This window comes from Rhea americana, unplaced genomic scaffold (assembly GCF_003343005.1).
Source record: "Rhea americana isolate MKP2758 unplaced genomic scaffold, rheAme1 scaffold_250, whole genome shotgun sequence".
Classification (NCBI taxonomy): domain Eukaryota; kingdom Metazoa; phylum Chordata; class Aves; order Rheiformes; family Rheidae; genus Rhea; species Rhea americana.
The window spans coordinates 368,503-382,517 of record NW_028186369.1 but is presented as its reverse complement, the minus strand read 5'-3'; the positions used below and the strand labels follow the sequence as shown (position 1 = coordinate 382,517).

General features: G+C 52.2%; 1 protein-coding gene across 2 annotated transcripts in view; it reads left to right on the top strand.

Annotated features, from left to right (window-relative positions):
- Positions 1 to 42: 42 nt before the first annotated feature.
- The window catches only part of NTN3 (netrin 3), a 56,802-nt gene continuing 42,829 nt past the window's right edge, over positions 43 to 14,015 (top strand). For both annotated transcript variants that reach the window (XM_085307008.1, XM_085307007.1), the window contains exon 1: positions 43 to 176. The gene's annotated coding sequence lies outside the window, so the exon portion shown is untranslated. The remainder of the gene's footprint in view (positions 177 to 14,015) is intronic.

Genomic DNA, 14,015 nt, shown 5'->3' with positions numbered 1-14,015 from the left:
GCCCCTCAGCTCAGGCACAAGGGGTCTTCTCTGTCCGCAGAGGAAGGCGGGGAGCTGCCTCCCCCCACGCCTCGCCGCCCACGCTGCTGCCGCGGCCCCGTGTTGCTCTCGCCGCCCGCGGCCCCGGACCTGCCCCCTGCCGCACCCGGACCGACCTAGCTACCTGCCCCGCCGCGGTAAGCTGCTTCTCCAACTTCTCCCGGCATAGTCCCTCTGCCCGCTCCGTGCCCCTGCCCGCTGCCCGGCCACGGCAAACGCCGCCGAGTAGCTCCCTGTTTTTCTTTCCATTGCCCCCCCCAATCCCCACTGCCACCCTTGTTGCCTTTTATTCCTCCTTCTTTCCCCCAACCCTCCCTTTATTTCCCATTTCATCCTTTCACTCTGTGCTCTGGGATTGCCAAAAATGGGACCTCCCCGCAACAGGGCCGGGGGTGCCGCCCGCCCAYGACCGGAGACCTCCCGGGGCCCAGCCTGAGCACCACGGTGCAGAGAAGCAGAGCAGCTGCAGATGCTCCACGCTTTGTCCCAGCCTGGCTCTCCTGGCGGGGCCCAGCTCAGTTTACTGTCACCACCTCAGCCCTTGCCCTCCTGGCAGTGTCAGGGGGCTATGTGTGGGGGTACTTAGCTCTGTACAAAGCCTCGTAGAGTTGCTACCCCACGCTGCAGAACTGTCATGGGGGATGAGAGCCTCCAAAAGCTTTGAGCCCCAGTCTGGTCTCTCCCAGCCTGTCCCAGGGTCCTACCTTTGGTGTCGGTGAGGGAAGCAGCTGGCAGGAGCTGTGCCAGGCTGCTGCATGCTGTGCCAGCTCTGGCTGAACAGGCACGGGACACACACGTGCTCTTCCATACCCTGCAACTCCTGCTGGAGGTTGAGAAGTGCCCAGACTTTTTATATGCTTGGAAGCTCTTTGCAAATGCAAAGCGACTAGGCACCTTGGTGGGGTGCCTTTGCCACTAACCCCACTTGGGAGTTGTTGCTGGTCCCTCCCAGCATGGGTCCTTAGAGCTTGAAGGGTGAGTTCGCATTGGAAAGAGCTACCATATGCCTCTCTTGCAACTGGGTTGCTTTGAAGACAGTCCTTGGGCTAGGCTGCACGAGGCCTCTCAGCGCACACACCTGCCTCCCTTGGCCCTATGGTTTGGGTTAGGGTTGGCGTTTCTGAGAAGGGCATGTGTGAGCAGAGTGTGGGGCAGAGTACGAGGATGGGGTAGCACAGGAAGACAGAAAGCTAGGCTCTGCTTGGTGGTTCTACTTGCGCTTTTCTGTCTCAGTACTATTAGTAAGCCCTTGTTTCTTCAAAAGCTGGAGAGTGGGTGGATGGAACTTTTACAATGYTAAGAAATAATTAATGTGATAGGGACATGGTGCTCAGTGTCTTGCATGATTTGTTTCTCACTATACCAAGCAAGTAGGATTGGTGAAGAAGGCCACATGGGTAGGAAGGACCCGCTTGTCCAGCAGGGCAGATGAGAGCAGCGCCTGGGCACTGCAGCAATCATGCTGCTTTGCTGTTGWGCTCGGCAATGTTCATATGCAACCTCCATTGTGTTGGATGATCTCACTCCACAAGTGTATGCAAGCAGGGAGCATGGCATAAGCTCATCTGAGCATTTCTACCTCTGACTGARCTATTTGTGTCAGAGCTGTAACTGGACTGAGATGGTATTGAGTGTAGACCTGGATGTACAAACACTGGATGGCTGGAAATGACCACAGATTGTTCTACCCCTGCCAAATTTGGTGTTGCTCTCCCTGAAGGTGAGGAAARGCCAGAGCTCCCTGTGACCAGTACAGTGAGGAGGTGACTGGAGCTATGCTTTAAGCATGAACTCCAAGGCATTTTGATGGATTTTTTCCTGCAATATTCCATTTGTAAAACAGAGGGAGCTGCTGTGCCTTTCTGACCACTTGGTGGAGCAARCTGGCGAGGGGACAGGAGGTCCTACAGTTCAAGAGTTGAGTGTTTGGTAGGTTRCTGCGGGTCCCAGCAGCCCGGTGGAGATGCCTCCATGTGCACAACTGAAAGAGGAGGGCAGGTAAGGTTTCTGTGTTGAGAAGACAACAGATTTAATGCTGGATTTGATGGGAGCTGAGATGACTTTGAAGTCTAGAGGAAAAAGAGGTGCCTCAGAGCCAGGCCTGAGAGTGTGGCTGAGTGCACTGTAACCTATAGKGAGGAATCCTGCAGCCCTCCAGAAATGCAAACTACCTTGGGAGTTTTAATGGAAGGGTGTTGGTGTTGTTCACAGGGCCCCAGGTGTTGGTGGGCACCAGAACCTGAAGTCTTCAAGCCAGGCCTGGTCCCAGCATGGATGACAGCTGGAAGAGGTGCAGGTCTAAGCAGAGTTTCCAGGCCTTGAATGAGATGACTGTTCGTGCAGACCTTGGGGCACRTGTTTTTTTGTATGTGAGTGTCTTTGTCTTCCTTCATCAGGGAAGCAGCCTGCCATGCCAAGGCCATATACAGTACCTCTGTCTCCTCCACCCTGTTAGTCAGGCCTTGCTCCATAAGGAAACAATTATTCTGCACCCCAATGAGCCCCTCCCTGAGCCTGCACAGGACACTTGTGCTTGGTATGGAAATGCGACAGATTTTCCGTATTCTGTGATGTTAAAAACGAACGTGACAGCCTCTTTCAAATACTGGAGACTTGGCGGGCACTCAAGCAATAACAGGCTGTGTGACACCAGGGGCATGAAATATCGTACCAATAGCCAAGGAGAAAAAATGAGATGTCAAAGTGATGTGTGTTTCCGGCCCTGTTGTCATGAGCCGTCCTGTACCCTATGTGAGAGATCTTTCAAAGCTGGCCAAATGTTGTCATCTCTGAATACCATTTTAAATATTCATCCAGACTATTTTCAACATCTGTGCCCAGCATGTTATGAAAAGGCAACAAGGAACGTTATGGAAACCAGACCACTTTATTACCGTATGGAGTGGAAAGGCGCAGAAGTGATGAGACTTTCTGTGATGGAACCGTGAGAGTTCCATGCATCAGCTGGGATCAGCAGGAGTAAAGCACTCTGCATACCAAATGATATTCCTGGGAGCACATGACAAATCTGAACAATGCAGCAGGAATGTGCAAAGGGGTTTAAGATGGCTAGGATGGGATTAAAGTTGTGTAAAGCAACAAGTCGAACAGTAGTAGATGTTAATGAACAGGATTGCATTGAGGCAACCATGCCTTATGTTCCTTTGAGAATGGTAGCTCCAGATGTCTCCTTTAGCTGCTGTTGCATTTGGGAGTGTTAGGAGTAGAACTCCAACATGCATTGGTGGGGAGCATTGGCCAAGGAATGCAACAAATTGAGTGTCACACAGAAAGGATTCAGCTCCATAGTGTGCAGATAATACCACGCATTAACCTGACCTCCTGGTCTCCTCCAGGGAGGGAGGGTCTGGCTTTATCCAGGGCTTCTGGTGAGCCAGGTGGACTTGGGAGGATCTGATGGCAGACCCATAGACACTACTTCGGTCTGCATAGGTTTGATCCATCTTTCCTGTGGATACCATGACTTAGTTACCAAACTGGGTAACTAATAGTGCATTTAAGGATCCATTCTCTGACAGTTCTTTGCACGTGTTTGAGTAGTTTGGTTCTTGGTGGATTTCTTTCCCTTGTTTTCGATAACCTAGGAAATCTGGCTCTCTTTCTTCCTTTTGCAACATCAGACTGAAATTAATTCAAGCCAGGCCAGATTCTGACCACAGGTATGCCAGTGTAAATTTGAATGGAGTCACTTACGTCTTGTTTGGCCTGATCTGAATGGAGTTGCTTCTGTTTGGTGCCAAAGGGGCTGAGGTCAGAATCTGGCCCATCCTTTCCTGCGTGCAGTGTAATTTGTATGTGTCTCCTGGCACTGCTGTGGTATCATATGGCTTGTGTAATGCTGTCTCTGGCCTGTCAAAGTGCATTGCAGTATCTATCGCGGTGAGTGCCTGTTTCGGAAATACGGTCTGTCTTGTAATTGCCCACATGAATTGTGCATACTTTGCAGAGCAGAGGCAGAAAGCCTAAGGAACCCTTCTTATCTGAGGAACCGCATAGTGTAACTGGCTTCACGAGCGAAAACGGATGAAAGTATGTATATATTTATAGGCTTCTGATACTTAAATTAAAAATGGACACAGAGGAGGGAGCTCAAAGAATTAGTGCCACAGAGATAGAGCATGCTGCTGCGCTCTGCAGGAGCCATTAGCCATGTCCCAAGTGGGCACCGATCATTCCATTAACGTGGGCTGGGAATGTGATTAGCTCCGCTGCTCACTCTGCCCCTCCGGCTTGCAACGTCTGCACCCCTCTGGCTTCTCTTCTGCAAGCCCTGGTGTGCACTGCCCCTTGCGCGCTTGGCCTGCCATCGTTTGCTTGCTTTTGCTCTCCTCTGCCTTGCTCTCCCTCCTGTCAGAAAGCCGAGCCTGGTCTCAGCGCCTTGGCTGTGTGGGGTTTTTCCTTTCATTTTAAATATTTCTTGGTTGTGTTTTTGTCCCCGCGACACATGGAATGATTTATCCGTGTCCGGAGCTGAGCTTGGTCTTGACGCACTCCGCTTGTCGGATGGGGGCCGAAACATTCCCCAGCTGGCACTGGCCTCAGCATGCAAGGGACTAGCACCCGCAGGCGGGTGCAAAGGGGAGGGAGGCCAGCAGGGAGGCTGGAGGCCCTGTCTGCTCCCCTGGAGCGGTCCTAGTTATAGGGGGCTGGGGCAGGTCTGAAATGGGTAGCTTCCTCAACACAGGTGTCAAGGTTGTGGGTTTGCCTTCGTTAAAGGGCCCATAATGAGATGGCAACCTATGAGTTCTGGTAGCAGATATATCCTATTTAAGGGACACACTCAAGTCATTCACAACCAATTGCAGCTTCTCCACTGCCCTCAGCTATTTCCTACCTCCAATTACATCTGCTTTGGGCTGACATCTAGGCTGAGCTTGGCCACAACGAGAGGAGCTGGGCTGTGAGAGGGCTCAGAGCAAGGTGGCCTGGAGTGCTTCTGCTGCCAGCCCACAGCACCAGGTGAGCGGTTGCCCGGATGTGTCGTGCTGCCTTGCAGTGAGTGCACCAGCACGGTGATCAGCYGGGGACCAGGAACCCTGGAGGGACGCTGTGCAGCATATTACTTCTGCAAGAGTCATGCAGGCACATCATTTCTCTTACAGTTCCTTTCCAGCCCTCCCAATGCTTTCCTGCTCAGACAGTACCTGAGCTGGGCTACAGGGCTTTTCTGGGGCTTTCTTGGGGCTTGCACAGCTCATATACAACCAGTCTTTCAAGATCTGAATACTTTGGATCTAATCCCAAGATTCTTGTTTAGCCTCATGTGCTTGGATCCTTTAGTCCCTGTTTGGGGGATTTCTGGAAAGTGCCCCTTGTTCCCTGGCAGGGTTGTGCTACAAGGAGCCTTTCGATGCCCCTCAGAGGTGGGCATGAGCCTGCTGCATCGCTGCCGCACGCTGTGCTCTCGCAGCCCAGTGCACATATCTAGGATCTCATGTCTGTGTGTGTGCAGGGTGAAACAGCGCTTCGAAGGGGATCAGACATCCCCTATCCAAACTAATTCCAAATAAGGCCAACTGCTTTCCTCAGGATTTGCTGGGGTAGAGTGAATGCGAGCACCCCATGCACTGCTCTGTCCTGACCTAGAGGAAAAAAAGTCTACTCTTATTGCAGTCTGACAGCATCAGAACGGACCCATCGGGGAGCACTATTGGTCCCTTGGAGGAAGGAAACACCTTTTCCCTGCCTTTGCTCAGGTGCTTTCCCCTGCCCCTCCCCTGGCAGTTCAGACTCGGTGCTGGCTGCTTGGGTTTAGCAATTCCCTGCCCTCTGTTAAAGCCACATTTTTCAATGCGTGACTCAGGCCTCAAACGCGTCCTTGTGCGGATTAGCAAACGATACGCAATAACCCACTGCAGTGGCAGGGCTGCAGCGTGGAGAGCAGACTATTGCTTGGGCCAGCCTGCAGTTTCCCTCTCTGTTTTAATTGGAGAGGGCTGTTCCAGCATGGCAAAGGTCCTGGGTTCAAATCTGCCTAATAACTGTCTTCTCTTTCCTTCCATCTCTCTGTTGTTCCACTTAATCCTGTAATTACCTCTGCAAAGCTACTGCTGTCCTGATCTGTACTGTGGTGACCCTGGGTCTGTTGTATATCCTGGTGTCACTGTTTGGGGAAGTTTATTCTTTTTTGGCTCACCTGCTGCACCTGCCTGGGGGCATTTGATCTTTGGAATGAGACCATTAAGCACCCAGATTATTGGGCTGGACTGGCACTAAAATGGGGAGGATCAGGGATGTGAACCGGTGCCTGGTTTGCAAGTATGCACCCAAACCTCAGTATTGCTCTCAAGGGCGGTGCTTCCCTGGCAAGCAGTGGGGAAGGAGAGTCCCACAGAAGGCCAGGCTGGAAGCGTGGCCCCAGCAAGCCTCTYCTTAAGATGTGGGAGGCAAGGAACCACCACAGGTTGAGCTTATTAAAGTATTACTTTGAGGAGAAGTGGTGTGGAGGTRCTGTATGTAGTAGCTAATTTTTAAAGTGAAAAGCACTTCTGAGTGTTAAAGTATCGTGATTTCCTTCCAAACCACACAGCCTATTAGCATTCCCCAAATAGAGAAGTGAGGAAATCGCCCACCTCAAAAATGCAGCCACTTCTGGGGAGGAGTAGGGCTGCAGCAGGGGGCTGAGACAGCGGCTGCTTCCTTGGGAAAGGTAAGCCCCAAACTGACATGCTTCCCCATAAGCTTCTCTCTGCCACTGTGGCAGCATGAAGACTGGTGATGGCTGGAAGCCAGTGACCTGATGGTCCTAACCCCACAGCAGAGTCAGGAAGACACTAGGACACTTTTCCCCACAATGCTGTCTCTGCAGGCTTGGAGATCCACCCTGCTGCAGGTTTGTGTGTCTGGAGCTCCAGTATTCCTCCTTACACTGGATCCACGTGTCCTGTGCTGCTTTCAGCATCACTGCTGACATACGTGGGGCCAGACTCAGCCCCTTTCTCCCATACTTAGTCAACAGTGTCTCCACTTGATTTGAATTGGGGGCAGTGAAGATGAGAAATGGAAGGGGGGCAGGTGGGAGCTGAGAGAGAAATACCCACTCCTGGGCCTCTCTGGCAGCTTGCTGGGAGTCCAGGGGTCGTGCTGAATATGCATAAAATGGAGCAGATTGCAGCTGCCCTCCTCGCCGATATGGAGGTGAGGCCCGTGGAGACCGCAGGCCCCAGCTCTCTTTCAGCAGGATAATGGGGTGAGTTGAGTGCGGAGCGTGTATGCATGTGTGTGGTCTCGCAGATGATAATGATTTCCATTCATGCGATGCTTCCGCAGCGCCGATACACTGCTTGGCGAGTGCTGGAGCATTGGCTCCCAGGCGGCTGCTCCCTGGCAAGAGCAGAGGCCTTAAAGGTTAGGCATTAAACTTTTCAGAGCCCTTGCCCAGGTCCCCTGCCTTGGTTGGGCTTGTGGGAGAGCTGCCAGGACAGAACAGAAAGCCTTTCCTCTGCTCATGTCAGAAGTCAGCTATCACAAGAGAAAGGGCAGAAAATGCTCCTGTCCCCCAGCGCTCAGGCAGCATTAACTCTGGCCCATTGCTCCTGCCCTGTTCATAGCAAACTGGCCTTCACTGGCCTTCATCTCCTCTGTGATCACCAATGAGAGGCCAGCTGTGCTCTGGGATTTTTCCTTGCTGTCATTTGATATGAAGATATCAGGCCAGCTCTTTGACTGGTGTAAAAGGGCCCAGCTCCACTTGAAGGCAATGAAGCTGTGTCCAGCTCTGGTCTGTTCTGGCCTAGTAGCAGTGTTCAGGCTTATTTCTGCAGCTTCTGCTGACAGATCTCAGCTGATGGTGATGTTTTTACATTTTTAGAACTTTCATTCATTTTCAAGTGTTTTCACAGTCTGCTTTGGGATGTAAGTGGAATGTGCTTGAGGGGAAGATGCTGGCTGCTGGCTGCCCGCTCCCCACTGCAGATAACTGTGCTGTGCTGGGAAGGCATTTTCCAGCATCTTAATTTACTAACAAATGGGGAATTGAAAGGTCTTTGTAGGTAGCAAACCAAGTTATAGCTTTACTCTTGCCTTCTTGCGGGCAGTGTARGAAAGAAGAGGTTATGAGGGTATCCTCATAATTTTCATCAGTGACCTGGGTGAGGGGACAGAGGGCCTCCTCAGCAAGTTTGCTGATGATACCAAGCTGGGAGGAGTGCCTGACACACAAGAGGGCTGTGCTGCCATTCAGAGAGACCTGGACAGGCTGGAGAGTTGGGCAGAGAGGAACCTCATGAGGTTCAAGGGCAAGTGCAGAGTCCTGCACCTAGGGAAAAATAACCCTAGGCACCAGTACAAGCTGGGGGCTGACCTKCTGGCAAGCAGTTCTGCAGAGAAGGACCTGGGAGTGCTGGTGGATGACAAGTTGACCATGAGCCAGCAATGTGCCCTTGGGGCCAAGAAAGCCAATGGTGTCCTGGGTTGCATTAGGAACAGTGTTGCCAGCAGGTCRAGGGAGGTGATCCTGCCCCTCTGCTCAGCCCTGGGGAGGCCTCATCTCGAGTACTGTGTCCAGTTCTGGGCTCCCCGGTACAAGAGAGACATGGAGCTACTGGAGAGAGTCCAGTGTAGGGCTATGAAGATGATCAGAGGGCTGGAGCACCTGCCCTATGASGAAYRGCTGTGAGAGCTTGGCCTCTTYAGCCTGKGGAAGAGACTTCCCCAGGGGGGATCTCATCAATGTGGATAAGTACTTGAAGGGAGGGTGTCAAGGGAATGGGGACAAACTCTTTTCAGTTTTCCCATGTGACAGAATAAGAGGCAATGGGCAGAAACTGAACCACTGGAAGTTCCGCCTGACCGTGAGGGGRAATTTCTTCACTGTGAGGGTGACAGAGCACTAGAACAGGTTGCCCAGAGAGGTTGTGGAGCCTCCTTCTCTGGAGATATTCAAGGCCTGCCTGCATGCAACCCTGTCTGACGTGCTCTAGGTGACCCTGCTGAGCAGGGGGGTTGGACTAGATGATCTCCAGAGGTCCCTTCCAACCTTACTGATTCTATGATTCTATGAAAAGACTTCTCTTTGGACATGGTTTAGCTGGTGCTTAATTAAATGCATCCTGAGCCACTCTGGGGCAGATTGAGATTGCTCCTAGTAGTTTCAGCTCAGGCAAAGAAACAAGTTTTCCTGGCTGCTGGGAGATCCCTATGGGTTTCTTTATGACTTTCCTGTGTGCTTAAACATTTTCCCATGTGGCTGTCCCTTCAGGGTTGCCTCCATGCAACTTGCTGCCATGCATCTGCTTTAGGGCCCCTGGCTGCTGGGTCTCTACGCATGGCAGGAGGGAGAGGCCTCATTCATGTAGATGTGTGATGGGGATAGTAGGAGAGCTGGAAGCATCACAGGGCTGTGCTGAGCATCTGCAGATATGCATGTGATCAAGTCTCCAATGGCACTGCCAAAGGATTTGTGAGTGTTGCAGGCTGCTGTGCTGGGAGAGAGCCTGCACTGTACCAAGTGCTTTTCCAGAGAGTGAAAGGAGGTGAGAGTTGGAGTCCCAGGTGCTATATGGGAACGGAGACTCTCTGCCCATGGGCTCACAGAGGCTCTGGCTCTGTCCTCATGGAGTTTGGGTACGAGACATGAAGCAGGTAATCCAGGAACAGCTATAGCATCTACTGATGCTTGCCGACTGAGAATGTCCAAAAAGGCAGAGGGAAGGAGCAAAGGACACAACCCTCTAAGAAGCCAGTTTATTAGTTCTRCCATGACATAATTGGCTCTCCTGTTGGGAGAGCAGGTTTAAGGGCACMGGGATGCGTGGTTAGTGAGTGTGTTTCCCCTTTCTCTGGAGAATGGGTGTTGCTTATCCATTCCAATTCAGGGCAGCAGTATTGGCATAGCAGAAGGAGGGCAAGAGAGAAAGAACCAGCTCCTTGCCTTGAGAGAAAGAGCTTGTAAGAGCCCCTGCCTCTTTGCCCAGGGCTGAGACTGATRGGTTAGGGAGAGGGGACATTCGTGCTGAAGGCGAGAGATGTAATTGGGGATGCAGTTGGCAGACCCTTAGCCACACTCAGCCCGCACTGAACTGACTCAGCTCTCAGCAGCCCGACATTCCTGGCAGGTTTGTGCAGTGCCTCCTAGACAGTCTGTGTAGTCCATCCCATTGGAGCTGTGCAGTCCATTCCATCAGGTTTGCACAGTCCATCCCTTCAGATTTGCGCAGTTCATCATGCAGGGCTATTTGGTTGATCACGTCAGGACCTGTGCAGTCTGTCCAGTTGGGTTTATGCAGTCTGTCTCGTAGGGGCTGTGCAGTCGATTCTATCAGCTTTGTGCAGTCTGTCCCATCACGGCTGTGCAGTTTGTCCTGTCGGGGCTCTGCAGCCATCCCGTCAGGGCTCTGCAGGCCATCCTGGTGGGGCTGTGCAGTCCATCCATGCCACCAGGTTAGCACAGTCTGTCCCATTAGAATTCAGCACTGATCTGTGCTCTCTTGCTGGACAGTTCCCAGCACACTGGACAGACTAAAATTGGCAGCATCCACCCTCCCCAGCACAGGCAGCCTGGTTGCTCAGAAAGGTCTRTGACCACTGCTTCACCTCCCCCTCACTCTCATCTGCCCACCTGGCAGGTAGCTGCTGGCCAATGGGGCTGGCGGCTCCAAGCCGAGCACTGTGTGCTGCCTGAGTGCAGGGGAGGCTCCTTACAGCTTGATGTTGGAGGGGGGTTGGAAGGGCATTACTAATTTGCCAGGGACTAATGTCAAGCACTTGCTGGGGGACAAGAAAGAGGAGGGGTCTGCACAGTCAACTTGGGCTCAGTCTAGAAGCTGTTAGAAATGCAGAAACAACACCTCTCCAGCAGGTTTCTGTAGGCTGCTGCCAAGGTCCCTCAGCAAACAGCGGTAGGAAACAGCTCCCCAGCTGTAAGCCTGGGGCAGAGGCCCAGAGCAACCATGAACACTGTGTCTGCCCTGCCTCCTTTCCCAGCAGCAGCTATGGCTTCTCCCCCTTTCACCAGCAATGTGATTCCACTTTGATCTCAGCAGGGCTGCAGGCAGAGCCATGCTCAGTGCCATCATCCCTTGTGTACAAGCAAAACAGACATACTTGGCTGCCAAATCACACCACTGCAAGGCCTGTTTGCCAGAGAGCAGGAGAGTGGTGTGGGGTCTCTATGGGACCTCTGGTGTGGGAGAGCACTGAAGGTGCAGGATGCATATAAACAGGCTGACGTCCTGCCCCACTGTGCTTGAAACAAGACTTAGCTGTGGTCTAGCAGCCTGGAGTGCTCAACTCTCTGCCTGCCCTGTGCAGCACAAAGCTACTGGGTTTGCTGGGGAGAGTATTTGCTTTGTACCTCCAAGGGAGCATTGATCTGATTTTAGGGGAGCCCACTCTCTCTCCTCCTGGAGAAATGCTCTCCTTTTGTATCTGATGCAGCAAATGGTGCAAATCCAGCTGGACGTGGTAGGGCACTGGCAGTGCCAAGCTGAGCACCATTGCTGTCTCTTGGCCTCATGCTAGTGCTTCACCTCTCAACACTACTGCCTTCTGGTTCCTGCTCTCCCTGGCCCTGTGAGGGTGTTGCTCTGGGACTGCACACGACATGACAAGAAGCAGCAGGTGACTGCAAAGGCCCTCAATTTCTGGCCYCGCACAAGGTTGAAGGAGTTGCAGCAGTAGGGCTGAACAGGCCAGCCCTAGTGAGCATAATGATCCTGCCAGTGCAGGAGCTGCTGGTGAATCAGCTCAGAGATRGGGTGAAAATACCTCAGCAGTCACATATCACAGTCTGCCTGAGGAGAAGAGAGAATTACATGAGGCTTATCTCCTCCAGCTCCAGCCCCTGGCTGGGATTGGCACTCCCTGGTATGGTACTGCTTGTTCCAAGCCTGGCAGAGTGGCTCTTTCTCTCCACTGCAATGGCTGGCATTTCCCCACTCTCTTTCTCAGAGGGTGAAGACTGCACTTGACCTGCAGGAACCTGACTTCTCCCTCCAGCCTTTGACCATGGCCTTGGGCAAGTAGTTTAAAACCAGCCTGTGGTCTCCCTGAAAAGGTCTGCAGCACTGCCAGATAGGAGAGGATACACCTACTAGGGAGAAGCAAAGACCACCAAGGGAACCTCTGAGTTTCAGTAGTATCTCCTTTCCCGTCAGGAGAGAATGAAGCAGCAAGTAAATGGTACAGAAGTGGTGGGATGAGGAATCATTCTGGAAGAGATCTCTGGGGAAGGAATGAGATCCCCTTCCCTKCTCCCCCCCTTGGCTCACTTGGAGTCGCAGCATCAGCTCTGCTTTTCCGGAGGAGCTGGCTGCATGGCTGTGCTTGGCTGGAAAGGGAGGAGCTTCCCGCCCCATTAGTGGTTTGGCAGTCAGGAAAGGGCAAGCTTTCTTCCAAAGCGACAACTCCTTTTTTTTGCAAAAGGAAAAAATCCCAGATCATTTCAAACTGGCTGTTCCCTGCCTGCCTCCTTCAGAAGGAGCAGGCAGCCGGATAGCCAGGAGCAGTGTTGGGGGCAGGGGACTATAAATTAGTAGCAGAGGATTTGCTGCATTGAGTCGTGCCTCTAGTGTTGGCCAAGGCTTCATTCCTAAGAGCAAAGCGCAAAACCCAAGTCATCCTGTAATGATTTACTAGTGGGAGAAGGGACGATGTGTGTGTGTGTGGGGGGAATATCTCTTCCGCCTTCCTTTGCTGCAGCAAAGAACTGCTCCTATTGAGAAGAGGCCAGAAAGTCTTGGCTTTGCAGCAAGCCCTCTCTGAGGTTGGGCAGTAGTTGGCATGGTCCCTCCAGCTAGGTGAGTGCTGGGATTGCTTTCACTTGACTGTGCAGGCAGGGCAGCACAGCTGACGCTAGCTGCCATGCTAGCTGGCTTCTTGGGGAAGATCTGCCCTTCTCCTGGTGGCTTGCAGCACTCAAGGCATTTCCTCAGTAAATCTGAAACCTGGCTCCTCAGCACAGAGCTACTCTCAAGGCTGAGAATGGGGTATGACTGTTTGATGTCTCATTGCTTCATGGAACAGTCCTGGTTTGGTCAGAGCCAGAGGGAGATGAAATGACCTCAGGTCCCTCATCCACCCTTGAAGCCAACAGCACATCAGCAGCTCATAACTGGGTGATGTGCCATGTCCTCTGGGAGCAACTCAGCATTACCTAGACCTGTCCTGCAGCTGCAGGGAGAGAAGCCTAGCTAAGCCCTGAGATTTCTTTCTCTTGCTTTTTCTTTTATTAACACATGGGCCAGACACAGAGCTCAGTTTCTTGGGGACAAGACCAGAATAACATCTTTCGGCAAGTGAGGACACTCTGATAGCACGGCAGTGTGACTCAGAGGAGATATGACCCCAGGTTCATAGTTCCTCAGAGAAGGCAGTATGTTTATGGCCAGCTGGGGGGTTTGGAATAGCAGAGAAGGTGATGCTGACCCTAGGAGCCCCAGCTGAGCCACCGAACATAATCCTGGAGAGATGCTGCCTGTCATAGAATGTCCCCAGAACATGTTTTCACTGCTATTCTTTCTCCTGGTGCTGACAGGAAGTGTTTCAGGCTGTGATTTGACAATATTGGGTTTTCTGTTGCTATCATGTCTTAAAGGTCTCCTCTGCCTCTTGGGTCCTCCTGCCATATTGTGCAGCAAGCTATGCTACTCCCAACAGTCCCTCCTGGGGCATACAAGTGATGCAGAAGAGCTGAGTATGGACTCTCCTTTTTAAAGGTGTTTTCCTAAGTCTGAATCAATCCTCTGCTCCAGTTCCCAGCAGGGCTGACCGCAGGAGAAGTGCAGGGAGGTGTGAGAGGCATTGTTGCTGAGCCCCCATCTTGCTAAACAGCTTCAGGTCTTGGGACATAGTGCTGCCAGCCAATCCTACAGAGGTGTAGAATGTATTTTTCCAGCACAGATTTTTGTGTGCAGCGAGAAGAGGGACAGGTGAGCCAGTTCTCCCTCTGTCTATTATCTCTCTCAGGTGTTGTGAGTATGTTCTTGCAAGATAAACTGCCCATACAGTGGGTTTAA